The 26,117-nt window shown below is 37.4% G+C and overlaps 1 long non-coding RNA gene across 9 annotated transcripts; it reads left to right on the forward strand.

Annotated features, from left to right (window-relative positions):
• Positions 1-12,282: 12,282 nt before the first annotated feature.
• LOC110935709 lies at positions 12,283-25,670 on the forward strand. Of its 9 annotated transcripts, XR_002589342.2 has the most exons (10): positions 12,283-12,371; positions 12,498-12,567; positions 14,611-14,678; positions 14,758-14,808; positions 22,993-23,439; positions 23,532-23,785; positions 24,754-24,825; positions 25,089-25,211; positions 25,301-25,411; positions 25,492-25,670. It is a non-coding gene; the product is annotated as an uncharacterized LOC110935709 (long non-coding RNA). The 9 variants fall into 9 exon arrangements; XR_002589339.2 differs by lacking the exon at positions 14,611-14,678; XR_002589343.2 differs by lacking the exon at positions 14,611-14,678 and having other exon boundaries at positions 14,762-14,808.
• The last annotated feature ends 447 nt before the right edge of the window (positions 25,671-26,117 follow it).

Raw genomic sequence — 26,117 nt, forward strand, 5'->3', positions numbered from 1 at the left:
GAGTGCCTGGCCGGCTCGGCGAATGATCTCCAAAGATCATTGGCTGCAGTGTTGTGCGATGCTGATGGGGCTCGCCTGTGCGAAGGCCCTGCCTCGTGGTCATGTGATGTGGCGAATCCTCCTCGTCCTCGCATACGTGGCGGCATGATGATCCTGTCAAAAATCAAACAAGTTGCACAACAAAATATATAAGATAAAGCAAATAATACATAAAAATAAAATAAACAAAATGTTGAACATTTCCTAAGTTCTTTGTCCTGACCTCCACGTGTCACCGGTGGGCCCGGTGTGGGGTACGTGACGTGGTTGGCGTCGTCATAGACAAACAACACAACATAATAATGCACAGCGGAAGCAGAAATAGATACATTTCAACTTTAAATAAATTGCAATAATAAATATTACAGTAGTTGAAACGGATCCACAGGCGGATCAAATAAAAATAAGATAAAATTGTTCAACAGTTTATTTGTCGTCCGAGCTTGCGAGACTATAGTGGATGCTCTTAGGAAACAGCCAGCCTAGTTCGTTTAGTACCTGCACTTAGCCTTTTGGGAAAAATACGTCAGTTTACACTGGTAAATACAAATCAACTGACTCATTTTGAAGATGATTGAAAATTGATTTAAATGCACAAGGCATAAATATTTTTATTAACTTGGGATAATTATGCAATATAAACTTGTGAACGAATTACATGTTACTCGTACATTTGGTGGCCCGGGATCTGCTGTCCGGGCTAAAGATTAAATGACACACCACATTAAAGAGTTATACACGCCGGGTGTATGCCTACACCCCGTGCTCTGGTCGTGGCCATCTCGTAAGATAATGCCAAGGATATCCGGGACATGGTCAATAACCCCCCAAAGCCTAAAGTAAGAACAAGACTGTTTAAACGAGTCGCACAAACTATTCAAGACTGTACACCCAAGGCGCAGGATTTGTACGCTCGATCAAGCGGTATTCTATATACCGTACCCCAAGCCCGTATAGGGAAAATAAGTCAAAATGTATTTACCTGAGCAAGTACGAATCACAAACGGTAAGTGTAGGTAGCTTTTACTGGGCCTCCTAATCTGGAACAAAGGTTTATAATAACCTATTAGATTCCTAACGGGTCTTTTATTTAAGCCTAAGCTTTGACCGGTTAGTTTAAGGACGATACGGTACAAGCGCACGATTAAGCGAAAGACCGGATAGAATGTGATTTAGACCCGACAAGTTTGAATACTTGTATAATATGGGTATACTAAATACATTCTGGATTTTGAGATAAAAATGATAACGTTTGACCCGTTTCGGTCAATTTATGCAAACTAGTTACATAAACCGAACCGAACGCAAAAAGGGCGTTACGGGTAGCCAAAAGAGTCAAATGCAAGTTCCCTGAGATAATATGCTTTAAATATGATATAATATCAGTAAGTTATGTTCTATTATGCCCCGAATGATTTTAAACTCAATTTATGCCTTAGAAGGCAATTTTGGTCATTTAAAAGATTATAAAAGAGTCAAATTAGAAATCTGAGTTTCGGGTCTGGTTTATACAGTAAATATACTTCATTTAACATATCATAACAGTAGGGTATGACCCATATACCAAACTTATCATTTAAAATCAAACTATGCACCGTAGGGGTATTTTAGTAACTTCACAAGGGCTAAAAATGCCAAAACTGGAAATCTGAGTTCAAATATTTGTACTTACTGTTATTATATGAAAATATACTAAATACATCAGTAGGTATAAGTCTTATATGTTTAAAATGAGTATAACGCTTACTATGCGTTAAAAACGCTAAAAATGCGATTTAGAGCCGCTTCCGGGTTTTTAAAAGAAAGCTGAGATTTTTATATTTCCAGAATGCTCAAAATAATTTATTTAACATATAAAATCAGTAGGAAAAGGTTTGGAGTCAAAAGAATGTATAAAACTCATTTTATGGCTTAAACGGTTAAAACCGGCATTAACCGAAATAACTTAGCGATCTAAGAAACGATCAGCCAAAAATTAAATAAAAATCATCAAAAATCCCAAAAAATTATATAACATCAGTGGGTAAAAAGTTTTATACCAAAACGTGGCCTGAAATAGGTTATACGCGAAATGTGCCGTTTATTAGACATAAAGACATAGTTTTACGCTATTGGCCATAACTCAAAATCTGGACCACCAACTGGTCTCAAATTTTCGGTGCAGGTCTATATATTAGAAATAAAGACTTCTACTCTTTCACTTTTCCAAAAATCACGTTTTATATCAAAAAGGGCAAAATAGTCAACTTTAAGCATACATCGGAAACATGCAAATGAATCGGCTAAGCATAGACTCAAGATATAAAAATTCCAGAAAGTTTAACCAAAATAAAATGGTCAAAAATAAGCTTCAATACAGATCTCAAACATGCATGCACGGATCCGAATCGATAGTCCACGAAAAAGTCGTTTTACAAGACTTTCGGTTCCGATTCGTATTTATACTAAAGATTGTCGAGTTGATTATGATAAAACACATTCTTATATTCATTATAAGTTATTTATGATGATCAAACTGATTGCATGTCATCTACATTACCATTTATGCAATATTTCGCAAAAACGATTTCTGTTGACTTTTTAATAACATCTTTGACTCGACAATTAGCATGCATAAAGTGGGAATCAGAGAATACCCTTTTGAGGGTTTGTTTCCCACATAAATACCAACATATTAGTGGTTTCAATTTGAGAAATGACAGAGCTAAACTCGTTTAATCGAAAAGTCAAATTATAAGAACAACGGTTTGACTTTTAGCAATTAATCTAAGCAAGAACGGATTATAGAATGATATGGAAGCTTACAAAGGTCCTAATGAAGCTTAGTTAACACTAGGATGCTGCCTTGTCGTTCAGAAATGCTCCAGAAAGCCTTGAGAGTATTCTTGCAAGTTGAGAGTTCTTTGTTTACAACCAAGTGCCAAGAAAAATGAATGAATGATCTGCTTTAAGGAGGTAATTCAGAGGTTGTAGCAAGTTCTCAGTAGGCTAGGCATGCAAGACCATCCATTGGAGCAATTTGGAGGTGATATTAGCTGTTTCCAACCCAAATTTCGGACCCAAATAACTGAATTCGCGAAACTGATACTGGGCACTGTATATGGACCGTAAGGTCCTCCCCATACGGTCCGCAAGGACCTGGTCAGACCAGCAACTTTCCAAAGTTGGCAGAAATGGCCCCTGACCTTCGCACGCGATGTTTTGATGCTTATCTTGACCCGTAAACCCCCAAACTTGGCTTTAAGTACCTTGGGACATTTACCAACATGGTATTGTCCTCGGATAACTTTGCGCTCAACCGAAAAGCCATGAAATTCGACGTTGACGCTTTTAACCCCTCAAGTACGGTTTTGGCCATAACTTTCTCATACATTAACGAATCTTCATGAAATTTTTACCACATATTCTAGTGAGTATATTTTAGCATTACAATGCTTCGGGTCTGCCAAAAGTTCACTCAGAGGTATAAATTCAACATGTTGACACTTTTGGCCCCTGTAGTTTGTAATTCCTCACTTTTGTGCAATTTCCGCGTCGTATGATCCATGAACCATCCGTTTAAGGTTATAAAAATTATGTAGGGTTATCATAGAGTCTATTTATGCATTGTTGACACTTTGGACCCTTACGTTCCATAGTTTTCACCGTTTGTCAATTTTAGTCCCTCTAAAGTATGTTTTCACATACCGGAACCTTATGACACGTGTCCAGACATTATTGGACGGAAATTTTCGAGGTGTTACAACATAGAAACAAGAAAGTAAAATCTTTTTGCGGTTTTTCAATTTTTGACTGAAATGGAGATCAAACCTACGAACATATTTACACTAATTATCTTTTTGTGAAATCGGAGCAAAGGAATCATATCGGTTTTACTGTCAGTATCCGACACAAGAACCATAGCATTTAGCTTTAATCTTTTAATAATGATATTGACAGTTCAAGACGTTCAACGGTATTGTGGTCCACTTAAGTTTTAGCACGCTTTCGAACACTGTTTTCGAGATATGAAATTAAGTGTATTAATAGCTGACAGTAACTATGTTTACCCACCTCAGAATATACTCCCGTATCAAGGTATGCGCGAGAGATCATCTTACTGGTGAGTATACCATTTATCATCTGTTTTTGACGTATAAGCTAATGTGAGATACTCACTTATTTGGGATTGAAAACAAGTCCTTTGTGATAGAATCACTTATTGAGGAGGAACTTGAATTTCAGATGCAAAGGGCATAGGAGCAAGTCCGTGAACAGGTTAGTACCATCGTACAGACAAAGAGACGAACTTGACCTCCGCAAAATTTTGTGGGACATGTGATTGTTTATCACTTATTTGGGTCGAATGCATCATGTATTAAGGATATTTACACGTATGTATGGTATCATGGAAGATCAAGACTTGCGTCCCCGTTGTTTTCCGGTAAAAGAGACAACCATGATACCCAGATGATAAACAGCATAAAGACCACGTATCTCAGAACCTCGGCAATCTATCAAACGGAATTACGGTACCAAGACCATATATCCGAGAGATGCGCCACACGAGTTACGCAGTTCATTATGTTTATATACCAAAGACAGGTTCTTATTTACGCGTAAAACCTACCGAAGCAACGTATAATGAAGCTGTCACAGTTAACGGTTAATTTTATGTAACCATAGTCCCGCACCAGATACGACTAACCGATGTACTATCATTTCCCTTATATCTCAACACGAATTCATTTTAGATTTTTCAAATGTTTTTGTATTTTTCTGAAATTTATCCTACAACTAAGTAAAATATTTTTGGAGTTTTTCAATTTTTCGAAAGCGGTAAGAACTGTACAGAAAAATAAAATAAAGTTTCTATGCGAGTTTTGAAAGCATTTTACTCTGGGTTGATCATGCCAATCATTCGGACCAGATTTTCAAATCTAGCCCGATCGAATGTTTTCGTAAACAGGTCGGCAAGATTATCCAAGGTGTCTACCCTAACACTTCTATTAAACCCTTCTCAACATAGTCGCCAATAAAATGATGCCTAACATCTATGTGCTTAGTGCGTGAGTGATTTACTGGATTGTTTGTTATGGAAATTGCAGAGTTGTTATCGACAAGGATAGGAGTTCGAGTAAAATTCAAACTGTAGTCCCTCATTTGCTGCTGAATCCACAAAACCTGAGCACAACAGCTTGAAGCAGCAATGTACTCGGCCTCGCACGTGGATAGAGAAACAGCAACCTGCTTTTTGCATTGCCAAGAGACAAGACGATTCCTAAGGAGTTGTGCGCCGCCAGAGGTTGACTTTCTATTCATCCGGCACCCTCCGAAATCTGCGTCAGCATACGCCATCAAATCCAGACCACCTTCAGCTGGATACCACAATCCAAGCTTAGGCGTCCCTTTCAGATATCTGAAAATACGCTTGACAGCTTTCAAGTGCGACTCATTCGGAGTTGATTGGTACCTAGCACACAAACAAACAGAGAGCATAATATCTGGTCATGAAGCAGTAAGATACATCAATGAACCTATCATTGCTCGATATAATGTTGGATCCACTTCAGGATTTTCTCATCATCGGGTGAGAGCTTGAGATTTGTCGGTAGAGGCGTGTCATAGGGTAAGCTATCTTCCAATCCAAATCTTTTGAGAATCTCGTGGACATACTTTGTCTGATGTACGTACGTCCCGGTTTTTTCTTGACTCACTTGGAGACCTAAAAAGAATGATAACTCGCCCATCGCGCTCATTTCAAATTTTGACTTCATCACCGCTTTGAACTCACGACACAATTCTTCATTTGAAGAACCAAAAATTATGTCATCAACGTAAATTTGCACAATCAGAAAATCTCCCCCTTTCTTCAAAATGAACAGTGTGGAGTCAATCGCACCACGCGAGAACCCATGCTCCAAAAGATGCTTTGACAACGTCTCGTACCATGCTCGAGGAGCCTGATGGAAACCATAGAGAGCCTTGTCCAACAAATAGACCTTGTTGTCTAACCCTGGAGCTTCGAAACCCGGTGGTTGGGACACATACACAGTTTCATGCAATTTCCCGTAAAGAAAGGCGCTTTTGACATCCAACTGATAGACTTTGATACGCATGTGTGCAGCAAAGGCTAGAAACAAACGAATAGCTTCCAGTCTTGCCACCGGTGCATAAACTTCTGTATAATCAATCCCTTCTTCCTGAGTGAAGCCTTGAACAACCAACCGTGCTTTGTTTCTGATAACGACACCCTTATCGTCTTTCTTGCACTTGAAAACCCATTTCGTGTTGATTGCATGTTGGCCTTTTGGAAGATCGACCAAATTCCACACCTTTAACTTGTCGAACGGAGCTAACTCTTCTTGCATCGCCTCACACCAAGAATTATCCTTCAGAGCCATTTGATAGTTCTTCGGCCCTATCTGAGAGATAAAACATTCATGCAGGCTAAGATTGTAGATTTCTTCTTTCTTGATAGTAGAGAACAGACATTGCATTTCTGAAATACTCCTTCGCGTTTGCACTCCCGCATTTGGATTCCCAATAATATTATCAACAGGATGATGAATATTTGTTCTAGGAACATGGATTTCCGGAGCTTGAAGATTGTTTCCCAAATTCGATTGAATATCCCCCCTCAGCATGTGCATTACTACTAGAAGCTCCACCATTACTAGAAGACGCAGCAACATTTGGATATGCTGAAAAGTCAACGTATAGATCTCCACTTGTAGTTGGAGCAGCTGCATTGGGGATCTGCTCAACAACAACATCATTTACGGACGAAGAATCAGCGACTGGAACATTTGAAGACACATTAGTAGGAATACTTGCTCTCCAGCTCGCATCCACTTCATCTTTGTTCACAAGATGTGTGTATACGACCTCCGAATCTTCTTCTGAAACATCAGGAAGATCAAACGAATCAAATAATTTATCATAATCATAACCGCTTTTGGGACCAAATTCGGACGGTGGAGGATCGAAACTCAAAGGAGTTATATCAAACACGATCTCCACTGTTCGCTTCTTGATGTTATAAACGCGTTTGTTTGGAGTTCCATTGGCATAACCCAAAAAGAACCCAATTTCACCAACTTCCCCCATTTTCGGAGTATCTTTGGTGCGTTTGATAACACACTTAATCCCAAAAGGCTGAAAACCAGATAAGTTCGGTTTCCTGTTTTCAAGCAATTCATAACATGTTTTATCTTCTCTTTTGACAGTAAGCACATGATTTAACACATAACATGCAGTGTTCACCGCCTCGGCCCAGAAGAAAATTGGCAATTTTGATTCAGAAAGCATAGTGCGGGCCGCCTCAATCAGGGTACGATTCTTCCGTTCTGCAACTCCGTTCTGTTGAGGAACATATGGAGCGCTGAACTGATGAATGATTCCCATTTCCCGACATAACTCATCCATATACTGATTTTTAAACTCAGTGCCGTTGTCACTTTGGATTTTCTTAATAGGAAGTGAATAATTTTTCTCAAGTTGTTTGAATAAGTCTCTTAAAATACCAACAGTTTGATCCTTAGTTTTTAAGAAAAATACCCATGAATAACGTGAGAAATCGTCAGTGACAACTAAGCAATAAGACATCCCACCAATGCTAGCAACATGGATCGGGCCGAAAAGATCCATGTGAAGCAATTCAAGTGGTTTTTGGATAGAGTTAACTGTTTTCGGTTTATGAGGCTTTCGTTTGATTTTTCCTTTTTCACATGATTCACATTTGTTGTGCATATTGAAACTACGTAAAGGAACCCCCAACACCAAGTTGTTTTTCACTAAGTGGTTCATTTTTCGCAGATGGACATGGCCCATTCTCCTATGCCAGAGATACGATTGATCTTCAGTCGCCTTCGAAAGTAGACAAGTCACTGGAGCAGACGAGCTAACCAACGGGCGCATGTCCATGACATATGTGTTATTCACCCTTGGAGCCCTCATGACGATCCAATCTTCAGGAATAACAAATCTCGGACGCAAGACGAAACAAGCTTTATCAGTGAAAAGCATCGTGTACTTGTTATCACAGATTTGAGAAACCGACATCAAGTTATGCTTCAGTTCTTCAACGTAGTTCACTTTATGTAGCGTGATTTTTCCATTTGACACAGAGCCTTCACCGGTGATGTAACCACCCTTTTCACCGGCAAAATTCACATAACCACCACGAAATTGTTTAAAATTGTTCAATAACTCTTTATTTCCTATCATGTGTCTGGAACAGCCACTATCGATATACCAAATATAGATAGCCCTCTTCAGCTGCTCCTACACTCCCCAACAAAAATTTAGTTAGAGTGTGGGACCCAAGCCATGATGGTCTTGGGTCGTCCTGATTCGTCAACATAAGAAAACTCTTTGAAATAACCATCATCGCCTCTGTGTCCACCATTTCCATTTCGGAAATTGTTGGAATGAGTCCCCACAAATCGTGGATTATACGGAGTTGACGATCTGTTGGTATAACCAGAGTTTCCATACCCTCGGCTTCCATAGTTTTGGTAGCTGTAATTTTGATTCCTGGGTGGCTCAAAATTCCTACCACATCTAGAAGCATCTTCATGTCTTGAGAATGATGATTATCCGAATGCGGTCTTTGATTTGTAAATCGGGGGGGGGGGGGGTGACACATTTCGATCATTCACGAATCTGTTATGTGCATGAGGTCTAGCATAGTTGTTGTTCGAACCTCCAGAACGTTTGTCATTCTCAACTCCTTGAAAGGTGACATGATTTTGTCGTTTGTGAGGGGTTTTCTCACGAGTATCATGTCTTTGAGGTACATTTTCTGATCTGTCCCCACGGTTAATAACAACGGGTTTCTCCTCTTGATCCTGATTTTGTTGTGATTTAACATTTTGTTTAACAACTGGTTTTACTTCTTGTTTAATCACTTTGTGTTTCTCAACCTTCTGATTTTTACCATTTTTCTTTTCAACATTAACTAATTCATTTTGTGGCTTTTCAACAAAAGGTTTCTTTTGATCAGGATCAACAAGTGATTTACCCCTGTCATCTGGACAGTCTGCTGCTAAGTGTCCTTTCCCACGACACTTGTAGCATTTGCGAATTTTCGCAGCGTTCTTTGGACGTTCCTCATGATCGGTCGAAGATGATGAGGCATTGGTGGAATTTTTCAAAATTTGGTTCACAAGCTGAGAGTTGGAACCTGTTTCGATTTTTACTTCTTCTTTGACAAAATCCTCCCCTTTAACAAACTCAGTTTTAGGGACATTTTTCAAAGCCTTTTTATTTTTCCCACGTGACTTTGGTTTTGACTTCTCATTTTGAACTTGATCGAAAATTTCCAAAATCTTATTGCTTATAAAATTTTCAATGTTTTCAAGATTCACCTCATTTTTCTTAGAAATTCCACTCTTCTTCAACTGATCTGAGTCAGTAACTTCATCTGGCTCAGATTCTGACTCACTTTGTGGTTCAACTGTCAGAGGGGTTGTTGGCACAAAGTTTGCCAATTCAGGATCAATGCTTGGCATTGATGTATAATTATTGGTTTACTGGCGGAGGCACCTTGTTATAACCAATGCCGAACATTTCTTCCTCAGATTCTTTGGGACGTTGGCTGTTAATACAGAAATTCATCACTTCGGATGAATCCCTGAACTTTTCAATCTTTTGTTGCAAATCTAAAATCAGATTATCTTTTTCCAAAATGATTTTGTTCTTTTCCAAAACACAATTTTGACGCGTTTCAAGTTCAGATTTTAATTCTTGATTTCTAAGATTTCCCTTAGCCACAAGTCTCTCAAATTCAGAGATATCATTTTTCAGCGCTTTTATCTTAATTCGGTGTTCTTTTTCCGAATTAGACAACACAGCAATGAGTTCTCTGGATTTTTCTAAATCTGCAATTAAGTTTGTGTTATGAATTGCATATCTATCAATTTTAGTCACAAACTCAACACATCTAGCACATCGTTTATCTACAGAAGATGATTTTACCTCAATGCCAGCCATGAATGCACAGGCCTCGTTTCCTATGGAGTTTTCTTCCAACCTTTTAGCTTCTGCATCCGCAAATTGCTGCATTTCAGCTGTGGAGATGTTGAATTCGAAGCGTTCTCCTTTTTCTCCATCTTCTGTCTTGCTAGACTTCTCAACAGTCTCTTCGATCGAAGGACTTTCATTCTCAGCAACATTCCCCGAATCCAACTCTTCCCCAAGAACTTCAGCTACAACCGCAAGCTCCTCAATGCTAGTCTCTTCTACAACCTCTTCATACACTTCTTCGTTCACAATTTCTGCTATAAATGCTTGTGACACAATTGCTCCTGAGATGTCTTCCAAAGCACAACCCCAGTCATAAGGCTCCGTCACACTTTGTAGAGGTTGAGCCACCATAGCATTGTTTGTCGAAGGTGTAAGATTTTCAGACCCACTTGAACGAGCACTTGAGTTTGAGTTAGAGGTAGCAGTTGATGCATTGTTTTGAGGTCTTGAATTGTTTCCTCGGGAGTTGTTGTCTCTATCAGATCTTTCCATCTTCGGCTTTCGACAATCACGTGCGAAATGCCCGTAGATACCGCAGTTGTAACACTTTACCTTTGACATGTCGACTCCCATTCGAGTCTTTATCTGACCTCCTATGAACTTCCTACCCGTCTTCAGCAGAAACTTCTTCGCTCTACGGACTAACAGTGCCATATTGAGTTGTAGATCAAGTTCTTCCATTTCGTCTTGATCTATCTGATCAAAGTCCTCATCGAGACTTGACGGTTCAATGAGTTTCCCAAGACAGAAGTTCTCGTAGGCAGTCATGAAGGACGCCAACAGACCCATATTTTCTTCAATCAACTTCAAACCGCTTGCTTCTATCTTAGGAATGTTCAAACTTGTCCCTTGAGATTTCTGAGCTCCACTAGAAGAGTACATCCTTTGATTGGAATTGGTTGTTCCACTTGAACTAACACTGTTGCTTATAAAGGCGTGTTCACTTGCAGAACCTCCATTCTCCGAATACAAAGCAACACCGACTCCACTGTTACTACCCTTCTCTATTTGTTTCGAAGCCTTATATAACTAAGGATCCTGGAGCTTCTCGAAATCAGATGCTTGATCTTCCATATTCCAGGCATAACCCTTCAGCTTTTGAACAGCTTCTTCCAAGGAGAGCTCCTCATAGAGAACACCCTCTCTAATCAATGCGGTGTACATATTCCATTCTCTAGGAAGACAATTCAGAAACTTCTCGACCTTCTCAAATTCAGTGTAGATACCCTCCTGACTTCTATCAAGTTCGCTCAACAGATGATAAAATCGATTCATAGTGTCATCAAAAGATTCATTCTTTAACGCTTTAAACACAACGAATTGAGTCTTCAACTTTTCGAGTCGTCGTTTCTTGTAGATTGCATTTCATTCATATCGCTCAATCATGCTATCCCACAACTCCTTGGAGCTATTTCTCTTACGGAACGTATGAAGTATAGATTGTGGCATTGCCATCGTTATCATTGACATAGCTTTCTCTTCACAGTCAAAGAATCTCTTCTGTTCGTCAATGAGCCCCAAATACGTATCAATCGTCAACGTACGTACTGGAGTAGCTCCACATCCTTTCAAAACGCTCCTTCCACTCAGGAAAATCAAGCTCGTTGATCAACAAAGAAGGTTTGTCGTTACTCCCTACCTCAGCATTGTGCTTGAGGTTTTGCACCATTGCAGTCAGATTGTTGTTTGCCATTTCAAAAAACAACAGAGAACTTCCAAGCAAGAATGTGTCACAGAAGACTTTCTCAAAGTTCAAACTCGGAGGGAAACACGGAGTGAAGTGTCTGAGCTTTAAACAGAGTTGCGAAACCCGGATCACACAAACCTGAAATAAAACACAAACAACAGAAAACCTCGGACACTACACTGTTAGAAATGTAAACTCAGACTCCCCTAAGAACAAAATTCGGACTCTAATGAACTCTATAAAAATTCGGACACAGACTCTACCTAAAACACTAATACAAGTCGGATTCCACTCAACATCTTAAAAATCGGACTTCTTTAACCATCTACAATATTCGGACCAATATAAAATCTAAAACTTGGACTTAATAAATTTAAAAAAAAAACTCGGACTGAATTAAGTGCCTTAAAGGTCGGACTAAGGGATAAGAAAATTCTAAAGCTCAGACTATTACTAATCTAAATAACTAAATAAAGATGTAACAATTATATACATATTAAAGAGAAAGGTCGGTGGCATATGCCACCTACCTTTCTCTTTTATATCCTCTTTACCACACGTGTGTTCACCCTTTTTCTTTTAGGCCCATCCAGAATCTTCTGCTTCTCACTCTCACCGATCATTCTTGCTGCCATAGGTTTGTCTCAATTCCTTCTTTTTTGTGTTTTATTTTCCTCAAAACCCTAGGTTTCATCTTTTATCAATTTATTCTCTTTTGTGTCTTATTTCTTCTGAAAACCCGGTTTGGAATTTGCTTTCGTAGCTGACAATCGACTCAACATCGTCTTCAAGGTTTGCTTGCTGTCATCTCTATCTGTCGCCATTTTTCACGGGTATGCTAATTTCAGTAGTAAAACAACTGAATATACCATCTTTTAATGACCAAAAAGTAAGAAAAGGTATACTGAGTAAAATGGGACAAATGATATAAGAATGTTCATCTTTATGCAAAAGAATTACTGATAAACATGTGCTTCGCTGAAACAGAATAGAAAATCATTATTTCTTTCTTCTGGGTATGGGGCTTGGGGCTTTGGTTGGAGCGTGTGTTGGCTGAAAATGCTTGGGTTGGGGCGTGCAGCGGCGAAGCTTGAAAATTTCTCTCGGGAGTCGGAAGTCACCAGACCTAAAAGTATATACCTAAATTTTATTTTTTGTATAAAATCGGGGGGTCGAAAACGTATATACCTAAAAAATTTATACAAAACGTACATACATAACACTACTAAGCAAAAAGTTCGGGGGGTCGGGCGCCCCTCCCGGCCCCTTCAATGCTTCGCCCATGGGGGCGTGGCCCAAGGGACGGGAGTTTGAAGCCGATCGTGGGGCGGGCTAGCAATCCTATGTGGTGGCCAACAAAGCGAATAGGAGGGCGCCACATAGGATTGCTAGCCCGCCCCACGATCGGCTTCAAACTCCCGTCCATTGGGCCACGCCCCAACCCAAACATTTTCAGCCAACACGCCCCAACCAAAGCCCCAAGCCCCATACCCAGAAGAAAGAAATAATGATTTTCTATTCAGTTTCAGCTAAGCACATGTTAATCAGTAATTCTTTTGCATAAAGTGTCCCATTTTACTCAGTATACCTTTTCTTACTTTTTGGTCATTAAAAGATGGTATATTCAGTTTTATTTGGTACTAATTGAAATTGTAGTGGTTGTCTTTTTGTGACATCTTATGTTAGGCTCTTTCATTTATACTAAATTCGATCTATAAATACAAAAAATATATGTTAAACTTTTGTTTAAAAGCTGTAAGTCCACTTCAAGAAGATGTTGATAATAGCTTACAAACAAAAAACGTACCCACTCAAATGATAGGGTCTTGGGAAGATGTTGATAGTTTTATTAGACTGTTTAACAATATGACTAGCATGGGTTGTATTTGTCATTAAATTTTGTAACAAAAACATAGTCAAAATTGTGTTTCACCAAGTTTTTGGTTATTTGTTCGGGTGAAAAACGGTTAGTCTTTAGCAATATTAATGATGGTTTTATTATAAATCCTAAACAAATTCTATAAAATTCAGATCACAAATATAGGTTAAGGGCTGTGATAACAAGGAGCTCAATTCGCCTTCAGGTCCAAACTCCATGGGCACAAAGTTTCGCCCGAAAATTCATCAATATTGGGCCATTGGAATTTGTATTGTCTTTGGCCCTTTTTCGATCTTTTTAATTTAAAAGAAGATAGGCCGGACTCAAAGATTTGAGAGAAAAGTCGTAAATGGCTGCGTGGGTAAAAACCGACAGGTGTAAAATACATATACAAAGCTGGGTTTTCTAAACAAAAAAATGCCAGGTTTCTAATGTGGGCTTCCTAAATTGAAAAATTTGTACCTCATAGTTTTTGAATGCGCAAAAAATTTTGTCGGTGTAAAGTACATGTTTTTTCCCCTTTAGAAGATTAGATAGTTTAGAGATTTTTACTTTTGAGGTTGCTTAAACCGTTCAAAGTTATGTGCAGCCGTTTAGAAGATTAAATAGTTTAGAGACTTTTACTTCTGAGATTGCTTAAAGCGTTCAAAGTTATGTGCAGAAGATTAAAATTTAATGTCTATACTTAAATTTGTTGTTTCTATGATTTTGGAATATGTTAAAGTACCAAACTTTGTTGTTCTTTTCCAAACGTTAAAAGAATATCGTTATCATAAAAAATTTATGTCTATACTTAAATTTGTGGCTTCTATGATTTTGGAATATGTTAAAGTACCAAACTTTGTTGTTCTTTTCCAAACGGTAAAAGAATATCGTTATCATAAATTGGTAACAATTGATTTGGAATATCGTTATCATATATGAAGAATAGACTACGTATTTCGACCATATCTGTAATGACCGTGAGTTTTTAATAGTAATCTAATTCTGTTTATAGGTTGCCTGTAATTATGTTTCCGAAACCTGTCATTATGTTTTCTTTCGGAATGCTTGGGCTGCATATAGGTTGCAATGTACAAACAGTTTTTGAAATTCTAGGTTCTCGGATTAGGACAACTTTTTAACCTTTTCTTTTTTTTTTTAGGTAGCTTGGATCGTTTGAAGATTCTCTAAAGTTTGTCACTCTACTTTTAAGGTAGGTGTTAACAACTTATGTTTTACGCCTTCTTGAAGTTTTCTTTGTTTCTTTTGTGGTTTACTAAAATTTTTCTTCACTTTCCGTCTGTATATGCATACATGTTAGACACTAATACTATTATTGTTTTTGCTGTTATGCTAACTTTAGTCGTCTTCTAAGATGTCAAGCATACTAGGCTTTCTTCTTAGGCTAATACTTATTATTCTGGTCACCCGTCTTTTTATACATGCATCTTAAAGATTAATACTATTGTCGTGTTACTGTTATGATATTTTTAGTTATATTTTAAGATGTCATCATCACGTAAACGTACTAGGGTCTCTTTGCCGGTTGACGTTTCCTCTTCTTCTGGTCATTCCTTATACTTGGACAATGGAGACTGTACTAATGTTTGTGAGCATTGTGGTGCTTTTTTTTGGTTTGATGAACGTATAGTTGCAACGTCTATGACACGTCATCTTCGATATAACCAATGTTGTAAAAGTGGACGTGTGAAGCTATCGCCTCCTAACCATCCTTTGTCGGTCTTCGTTGATTTGTTTGATCGACCAGACTTTCTAGCAAATATACGTGCTTATAACTCTATGTTCTCAATGACTTCTTTTGGTGGCAAAGTAGACGAAACTATTAATACTGGGTCTGCGCCATATGTGTTTAAGGTTGAGGGCCAGGTTTATCATTCGTTGGGTTCATTGTGTCCCATAGATAATGAACCCCCAAGATTTTTACAGCTGTATATCTATGATACTGATAACGAAGTTGCGAACAGGCTTCGCTTCTTTGACGGCGCTACACGTTCACGATTAAGTGTTGATGTTGTTTCTACAATTCTTACAGCCCTTGAGCGATGTAATAAATTGGTGAGGCTTTTCAGAAACGCTAGAGATTTGACTCTTTCGTCTGACTTGCCTTCGTTTTCAATTCGTTTGTACAATTCATATAATTCTTTGTCTTATGATAGACCTGGTCCTGACTGCATTGGTGCGATTGTCACTGACCAAGACCCCAATTCTGATGGATATGACATTATTATTCGGCATAAGGCTACTGGTCCTCAACGAATAAGCAATCTTCATCCGTTATACATGGCTTTGCAATATCCTTTGTTGTTTATTTACGGTGAGAGTGGTTGGTCTCCTAACCTACGTCTTTCGGGTGTTTCCGGAAAAGAGGACAAAAATTTATCTATGAATATGTTCTATAGTTATCAGCTTCACGATCGTCTTAACGTCTACACATTGTTGCTACGAGGCGGTCGTCTATTCCAACAATATCTGGTTGATGCCTACGTGTGTATAGAGCAGAATAGGCTAGAATATTACAGACGAAATCAAAGTTCTTTAAGAAGTGACGTATTGAAAGGCATACATGATGCTATTCGCCGTGGTGATACTGAGGGACGTGATATAGGGAAACGTACTATTCTACCTTCATCATTTACGGGGGGTCCACGATACATGTACAAGCACTATCAGGATGCGTTAGCGATTTGTAGAGTACATGGAAACCCTCAATACTTCATCACTTTCACATGCAACGTCAATTGGCCTGAAATTCGTAGATATTTGACTATGTATCCGGTACTTAAAGCGCAAGATCGTCCGGATATCATAGCTCGCGTTTTCCATATGAAAGTTGCCTCATTTGTGAACTTTCTTCGTAATAACAGGCCATTTGGGAATGTTACCGCAGATTTATACACCATTGAATTTCAGAAAAGGGGTCTACCACACTGTCATTTATTGTTATGGGTAGCCGAAACTAATAAGATAACTGATGCTACTCACGTTGATAGGTATATTTCAGCAGAAATTCCAGATCCTATAATCGACCCAGAACTGCATAGGATTGTTACCGACTTCATGATACATGGACCATGCGGTACTGTTAGACCCAACGCGTCATGCATGTCATTCGGTATGTGCTCTAAGAACTTTCCAAAGGCTTATCAACAGAGTAGTATGATTGACGAGAATGGATATGCACATTATAAAAGATGGATGACTGGGAATACTGTTCTCAAAGGTGGCGTTGCCCTTGATAACAGGTACGTTGTCCCATACAACCGTGATCTACTGTTACACTTCCAAGCACACATAAATGTCGAGTACTGCGGGTGGAGCATGCTGATAAAGTACCTCTTTAAGTACATATCAAAGGGCTCTGATCGTATTCGTTTTAACATTAGTAAAGGTCCTTCTTCTGCTGATACTGAAAGTGATACTACGTTTGAAATCGACGAGATTAAAAACTATGTTGACGGAAGATTCATATGTCCACATGAGTCAGCTTGGAGAATTCTTGATTTCCACATTCATCAGAGGAATCCTGCAGTACAAGTTTTAGCTGTTCACTTGGAAGGAATGCAAGGTGTAACTTTCAGGGACAATGATCAATTAGAAAACATTGTTAGAAACCCGTTATCAAGGCGTACTACCTTAACAGAATGGCTTTACAACAATTGTATTGATGAGAGTGGACGACATTTGACTTACGTCTACTTTTTATCGGAGTATAGATGGGATGCCTCAAGTAAGACGTGGCTACGTCGAATAACAAACAGGACACCAGCGATTGGGAGACTTATCTACGTACACCCAACATGTGGTGAAACGTTCTACCTGCGTCTATTGCTGGCACACCAGAAAGGTTGTCGATCCTTCGAGGACATTCGCACAGTTTCTGGAGAGGTATGCTCAACATACCGTACTGCATGTGAAAGGCTTGGATTACTAGGTGATGACAGGGAATGGTCATATACTTTCGTTGAGGCTGCTGCTTGGGCTACTGCTTCTGAGTTACGACACCTATTCATACATATGCTTTTATATTGTGAGGTGTCAAACCCTAAACAATTGTGGGACATGCATTGGCATCGAATGGCTGATGACGTTGTGCATAAACATCGTCTATTAAACGATGATGATAAAATGCAACATGTTTTGTATGAGCTTGAACTATTATTGCGCACTGGATCGTCTTCATCATTGTGCGAGTTAGGGTTGCCAATGCCAAATCCAACAGTTGTTGCATCAGTGACAAATAGACTACTCATGGAAGAAAGAAATTACAATAGGCAACAACTTGCAATTGAACATATGTCATCACGGTCTGTTCTCAATCCACAACAAAAGAGCATACACGATTATGTTTTGTCCACATTAGAGCGAAAGGAGCAAGTAATGGCCTTTGTTTATGGCTATGGGGGAACAGGTAAGACATTCTTATGGACTACTATTATCTCCGCCTTACGCTCTGAAGGTAAAATTGTACTTGCAGTGGCTGCATCCGGTATTGCGTCTTTGTTACTCCCTGCTGGAAGAACGGCTCACTCGCGATTTAAGATACCGCTCGATCTACAGTCAACAGGTGTACGTGGTTTAACGTTTTTACATCTGCTTTTCATTCGGTTTTATTTTTCTCTTTTTCTATTTAAGTTGTGAACTTCATGCAAGTTATTTTTCCAGTTGTGTTTATATTGGTGTTTTGTTGACTTGGATTTTTATATCTTACTGTTTATATTATCTTTTAATCCCACTAAGAAAGAAGATAAACGAGGATGTAAAAAATAAGGTTTTTAAGCCTTCAAACATAGTGTTGATGAGAGGATAAGAATTAGATATAGAAGGGTACACCCGTACCCGTAAAAAAAATCTATTATATATAATAGAGTTTTTTCTTAAAAGATTGTAGGTAATTTTTTTTTTCTCAAATTGGTGTTATTGAAAAATCATTTACTAAAATAGTGTTTTTTTCAACAACTTGCTTGTTTCTCTCCAAATCTCATTGGATAACCTATAAATTCACTAAAAGAAACATATTTTGGAAAGAAAAAATATAAGAAATTCATAACACTAATGTTTTGATCGTTTAAAAATTTATTTTTGGTTTGTTTATTTTAAATTTAGATTTTATTCGTTTCCAATTTTTTATTGAACTTAATTTTTAATTATACTTTACAATCTGTATTCCATCTCTTTAACATTTTATTTTTAGATTTCAAAGTTTAATTGAAATCTAACTAATACTATATCTTTCATTTACTTTAAAAATTCTAACTAATACTATATATTATATTTTCAAATCATATTTGTTATTATCCATTTTCTTATAAATAATATGTTAATGTGTGCATATTAGTTCTGTTTATATACATTTTTATAATATATTTTCTATATTTTAAACAACATTTTTTAAAAATCATATATTATAAAGTATATAAAGTTATAAATTTTCATTTCATTATTTTAATAATATCCTTCCATTTTTTTAAAGTCATATATTATAGTGTATGATAGATCTTTTAATGGACCATATTGGATCTTAATGGACCAGAATGGATAATATAGACACATGTCTTAATTGACCATGTTGAGCCTTAATGGATCATAATGAACAATATTATATCATACATGTCTTAATGGACCATGTTAGGCCTTAATAGATCACGATGGATAATAGTAGACTGTACATGTCTTAATAGACCATGTTGATGTCATAATGGATCATGTTGGGCCTTAATGGATCATATTGGGCCCTAATGAATCATAATGGACATTAGTAGACTTAATGGACCATGTTGATATCATAATGGATCATGTTAGGCCTTAATGGATCATATTGGGCCTTAATGAATCACAATGGACAATAGTAGACTTAATGGACCATATTGGGTCTTAATGGATCACAATGGCCAATATCGACTATAGGCCCAAGGCCCATCAACCCATCTCCTCCACAAACCACCTCAACAATAAAAATAGTGAATTTTACCTTCAGGTTTAAGGATCGCTCTCTTGCTCTCTCACTTTAATCACACACTTTTGTCCTCAAAACATATACTTATTATCACGCAGGAGGGTGGTTACGAAAAGAACCCCCTATTCCCCTCCTAGTAACGAGCTTATCGATGTGTTTAGTGTTTTGCAGGATTATCATCACAACAGCTCGGATGAGACAAGAAGATTAACCTTATTTGTCGTGGCACAATCCACAAACTAATCGCCAGATTTGTTCGGTGTTTCTTCAAGACCGTATTAGGTCTTAGTAGATCACAACAGTTAATAGTATAAATCATATATGTCTTATTGAATCACGTTGGACATTAATGGATCGTAATATGCAATAAACTAAACCATGTAGTATACTAGACTAGACTATATTATATTATACTTACTATACTATACTATAATCTACTACATCATAATATATGTTATATTATATTATGCTATATCATACAATGTCTTATATTATATTAGTGTTTACGATGCTATATATTATACGGTATACTTTTCTATTTATATTTTTTTTCTTAAAATGCTATATACTCTACGATATACTTTTTAATTTATATACTTTTCTTAAAAAATATTTCCTATTTTAATATTATTTTTAAAGTTTATAATTAAACTAAAATTCAATGTATATTCTAAAAATTAGGATTTCAAATAAGATCCCAAAAACATTTTCCTCCCAAAGTAATTTAGAATTTCAAATTCCTGCTCCCCCAAATCCATTAACCCTAGACAAACTCACTTGGCAAACCACCTTTGCCGTGCGGTAACACTGCTGCCAGTGGGTTTGCTGCTCGGTGAAGGTTGCCGATGTGGGGAAAGGTTGTCGATGCGGGGAGATGATCGGAGGAGAGAGAGAGGGAGGGTATGAGAGAGAGAGAGAGAGGGTAGTGTGGGGTGGGGTCCATGTCATCTCTCAACCAATCACACCTTTTTTTTAAAGTTTATCACCTCACCAAGTGTCTAACAATTGCCAACACTTTTCAGCAAAGTTTAAACACTTTTCACTGATTGACGTGGCACACTCTGATTGGTTGATTTTTTAGTTTGTCACTCTCAAATGTTTAATCACTCCTTATACCCTAAGTCCCCCTGTAGTGGGGCGGTACGAGGGGCTATAAAGCCCAATGGCGCCGCCAAACACCGGGACGGAGGGCGCCATGAAGGAAAAAGAGGGGTGAGGCGCGAGCTCCATAGCGGCGCTATGGGGTGTTTGAATTTTTATTTGTTTTTTTTATTTGCTGGTTTTCCCCTCACTCACAAACATATATACATACATATGTTTTGCTCTGTTTCTGTTTTGTTGCTGGTACAGAGGAAGGAAGAACTTCTGGAAACGGCTGGAAAAAAATAGGTTTTCAGTTTGTATTGAGCTGTGATTGAAAGAATTTTAGGGTTTTGTTTTTTATGGGCTTTGGGTCGGGCTCAAAAGGTTTTGTGGTTTTATTGAGCCAAGAAGCCCGGTTATTATAATTTGAGTTAATTAGTGTAAAGTTTTATTTATTTATATTCTTTTAACGTTTTTTTTATTTAATAAAATGGTTTTTAATTTTATAAAGTTAGAAATTAATTAAAAAAACGAAAATTAATTAATTGAGTAATGATGAGGTAGGGGTTTTATGACTACGGGCTCTGGTGACATAAGGCCATGGGGCATGGGGCTTGGGTTGGGGCATGGGTTGGCTAAAAACGTCCAAGCCACCACCCCGGGGGCTTGGGTTGGGGTGTGGGTTTGGGGTGTGGCCCCATTGGCGTGGGTTTGAAGCCGGGCGTGGGGCGGGCTAGTAGGGCTAGTAAGGTGACATGGCGGGCTCTCAATGGCCAAACCAAACTCATGCCCCCAACCAAAGCCCCACCATATCCCATGGGCGTGGGTTTGAGTGGTGGGGGTCCTCCCATTCCACGTGTCAACAAATGCCCCAACCCAAACCCCACCATACCCAATAGTCTAACACCCCATAAAGCCCCTGTATAACGTGACAGACACATGTTACATAACGCCACAAAAGGGGCTTTATTACACATGGCCTAAGCCTAAAACTCAAAACACCCGCAACAATCATGGCTTCTCTAAAACTCAAAACACCCACAACAATGGCTTCTCTAATGGTGATTCACAGAGCCACTGTGGGTGTTTGGGATTCCTTCTCAAAATGACTTATTGAGTTATATGGAGCTAAAAGTCCTTTTTGAGAAGGAGAAGTTTAGCCAAACATTATTGAGAAGTTAGGAAGATGAGAAAACTTAGCCAAACACAAGCTAGAAAAGGACTTTTCAAGGTGATTTTTTGTCTTCAAGAAGGAGAAAAGGAGAAGTCACAAATTGTGACTTCTTACGAAGAAGAAGTCCTTTTGAGAAGGAGAAGTCAAAAAGCTTAGCCAAACGTCACCTCCAAAAAACAAAAAGACAAACCAGGGGCGAAAATCTACACACTGGACCAGTTATGTCTTCATGCTCACTACCAGAATCAAATCCAAACCCTAAACCATCAAAACCAACCACATGTTAACCACATCGGCGGCATACCAATCAAGTTTCCGTACCCGCCGTACGGCTCTTTGCTGGCGTACATCGGCTGAGTCATCACAACTCTCGATCGAGCGCAACGAGAAAGTCATGGTAAGCAAAAGAGGTGCTCTTTAGTTTTATCAAGAAACCCGCAGAGCATAAGGGTTTTCAAAGTTTTGACCTTTTTGTGAATCGGGCAAGACTTCTTGACGTATCACAGTCAGATCTTTAAGAAATAGTTAGTTTCTTGTTTTTTTTTTTTTGTTTTTTTTTTGTTTTTTGAGACACCAATTCTTGTTTCTTGAATTTTAAACTTTTAATCAAGACTTTTGGTTTGTATTTGTTGCGGATTTGGTGTTTTTTAGCTTAAAATTGTGCAAGATTGTTAGGTTTTTTTTGTCATGTATCTTATTGTTGTGGAAAGTTGCTTTTAGTTTGCTAAGAATCATACATTATAATGTATGTTGCATTTTGTTTTACTTTTCAAGATTGACTATCTTCAAAATGTTGCATTTAACTCGTGGGAATCATGAAGCCCTTGATATTGTCGCACTACTTGAATTTCGTACTGGTACGGTGATCCTGATGTTCGATTATTGACGCTTGATGTGTAGTCTCTGTGGATAATCGTTATGATTAGAATAAATATATTAGATATTGTTGTTAGGGTTTCTGTTTGGACTTGATGTGTGTAAATTTTTGTTTGATATATGTTGATTAGACTGATCACTGCATGATAAACTGATTATATTATGGATTTCAAGATGTTTAGGATATCTGCATCAGTAGATTGCTTCATGTGGCTCATATGATAAAGAGTTTTTGGTACTGTTATGTAAATTGATGTAATTATTTGGATATGATTGATGTTTGATATCAGATTCAGGAGATACCAGCAAGGTTTAAAAGAACGGAATCGAGCCTCGAGGTGTTTTTCGTAACTAACTCCATTAGGCGCACCTGAGGCGCACGTTTTCTTACTGCCTCAGCCCTGAGAGGCGTACAGACAAACATAACCCGATGAGGCGCTCATACACTTTTTCTCATGACCGATGACACTTTTTCTATTGATCAAGTGAAGAATAGAAAGAGTAAGGATTCGAGATCGATGAAACTGTTCAAGATCGCACTTGCGGATTTTGTGAAGGAGGTATTAAATCCGTCATGGAGACAGGGTAATATGAGTAAAGAGGCGTTTAAGACAATCATTAAGAAGACTGTTTATAAAGTGTCGGGAGCTATGAAGAAACACCAGATACCCAAGTCCCAAACCAAGATAAATCATTACATTGATTCTTCTCAAAGAAAGCTCACTAAGCTTGTAATGGTAATTTGTTTCAACTTTTTATTGCTTTAATCTTTTACAGTTTATATGCGTAGCTATGTCAAGATAATAAACTCCCTATGTTATTTTTGCAGGGCTATGTTGACAAATATGTGAAGGTATAGTAAAGACGTGATTTGTGGCTGAAAATGGGGAATGGATATGATGAATATGATCAGGTAAGCAGCTCTTGCTGTACTGGTAGGATATTACTTGAACAACATTTGAGATTCAACGACACTGGTGTCTTGTGCTGAAGAACATGGGAGTCGAATGGCAATGATTATATCTGATGGATGATCATGTTGGGTCCAGTCTTCGACATACTAGTATGAACTCCCATAAACAAGTAATGTATCTGCGTGTGTTGTTTTACGGATACTGTTATCTTTGTTATACATGCATGCATATGCTTATACATGGCAAATAATTGTAAAATGTCTTTTCAATTGCTTGGCTCATTTTGCTTAACAAGTTGAGCTCGAGCTTAGCTTGTTAAAAAGTTTCAAACTCGAGCTAGGCTTATTTTTTTTATTAATTGTTTAGTTATTATATTTATCAGGTAGCTGCAAACGATGTAGCAATGGTTCCATCTGGACTAGATATTGAATTCATGTTGTCTATTCATATATATGTGCTTGCTTGTATCATATAATACAGTTAGCATATAATACAGTTAGCATGGTCATAACAATGAGTTGACAACTTTACTATTACGACCCCTATCATCACTAGATGTGTAAATGAGCCAAGCCAAGCCAAGCCCAGCTCGCCTAAACTCAGGCTTGGCTCATGTAACTTAAGAGAGTTTGAGCTCAGCTATGACTCGGCTTGTTGATTATTAGTTAGTTATTTTTTTTAAATCCATGTATAATTTATTTTATAAGCACTCATAATTGTTTTTGTACATAACATAGTATATATTATTTAGTTGTTTTCACCACAATTACTTTGATCTCATTACCTTATTATAAGTTTGCTTTAACACCTAACAATACTCCTTAAAAAACACATTACAAAATCTATGTGTTTTGGATTTGGAAATTAGAAACTCTACCTTTTGTTTTTTATTTCAGTTTTTTCCACTTAAATAGTTAGCTTTATTTTATTCTTCTAACTAATCAGTTAGAGAGCATTAGGAAACGCTCATGATAAGAAGAAAGTTATGGGAGTCAATAACGTTTTTAATAGTGTAGATAAATCAATGTTCGCTTTTAAGGCTTATAGAGCATAAATTGAACTTTGTCCATATGAGATTACAGTTAGATTCATTACTTATATGCCTAACCATTATTCAAATTTTTGATGGGATTGCAGGCTACAAACCTTATGGTTGCTGCACCAGTTGTATAAATCGTACGAGCTCGTCATCTTAGTTAAATGCTAAAGGTAAATCAATTTATGGCTTCAGTGCTCATATTTTTTTTATATAACAACAGTGTTTTACATTTTTTTTCTTTTCAAAGAAAATCATGAACTTGTGCCACTTCCGTGTTCAAGTGAGTCACCAATAACAAGTCATTTATCAAATGTACATAATTCATATCAAGATGAGTCAGACAAATAGTAATTTCATATGTTATTCTATTAATCTATACTGATATTAATTTCTCTAATTATTTTTTGATTGATTAATAACATTTTTTAATCAGCCTCAATGACTAGTGTGTCACCACTGGGACCTCTTAGCATAAAAAACAAGCACGCCTTAGTTTGATGACAGATTTTGACGACTTCAATGGCCCTCAGGAGTACCATACCGGCGACAAAAAGAGGTTTGCATCTTCTCACTTACAAGCCCTAGTTATTTCATTTATTGATTATTGTTTTGAATTATTTTTTTATATTGTTTGTGGTTTACAAGTTGAGAGAATTGTGGAATGACTTTTGCTCTGGTACCTTAAGAACATAAGAATTTAGTTCATACCGAGATTGTATTGGTGCATCCATCGCATGGCCCTATCCGTTCATCTCGGTATGTATTTGTTAAACTTGTGATACAAATAATTTAATATCATGGAACTTAATGCTTATACATGGATTGTTTATTTGTAGATAGTCCATGAGGATTGAGGGCGCATGATGACTCAAGATTTTATGATTCTTATTTCTTTAATTGCTTTTAATTTCTTTGTTAAATATTAAGATTTTATGTTAGATAATGTTATAACTTATTTATGGTTAGTGTTTTTGTTAAGAACATGCTTATTTGAAATATAATGAAGTTTTATTTCTTTCATTACTTGATGTTATACAATAACTATTAGGATGTTATATGTTGATGGGCTGTTTATAAAATTGGTTTTATAATCTTATTTGGGATATTAGGATCATTTTCTTGATATTAAAGTATCTATAACGTTACATCATAATGATCCTATAAATTAATTTTTAAGGACACTTGTATCTGTATCAAAAGATTAAAAGCAGATAATCACATATTAAAACATTGTAAAAGTGTCCTAATATGTTCTTTTTAGGACGCTATTTAAGTTGTCTATAGACATATTATGCGACTATAAAATTGGTTTCATAATCTTATTTGGTATATTAGGACCCTTTTCTTGGTACTAAATTAGCTATAATGTTACATCATAAGGGTCCTATCAGTTAATTTCTAAAGACGCTTATAAGTGTATCAAAAGATTAAAAGTATGTAAGCACATGTTAGAACATCGTGA

The sequence above is a fragment of the Helianthus annuus genome, chromosome 4, assembly GCF_002127325.2.
Source record: "Helianthus annuus cultivar XRQ/B chromosome 4, HanXRQr2.0-SUNRISE, whole genome shotgun sequence".
NCBI lineage: Eukaryota > Viridiplantae > Streptophyta > Magnoliopsida > Asterales > Asteraceae > Helianthus > Helianthus annuus.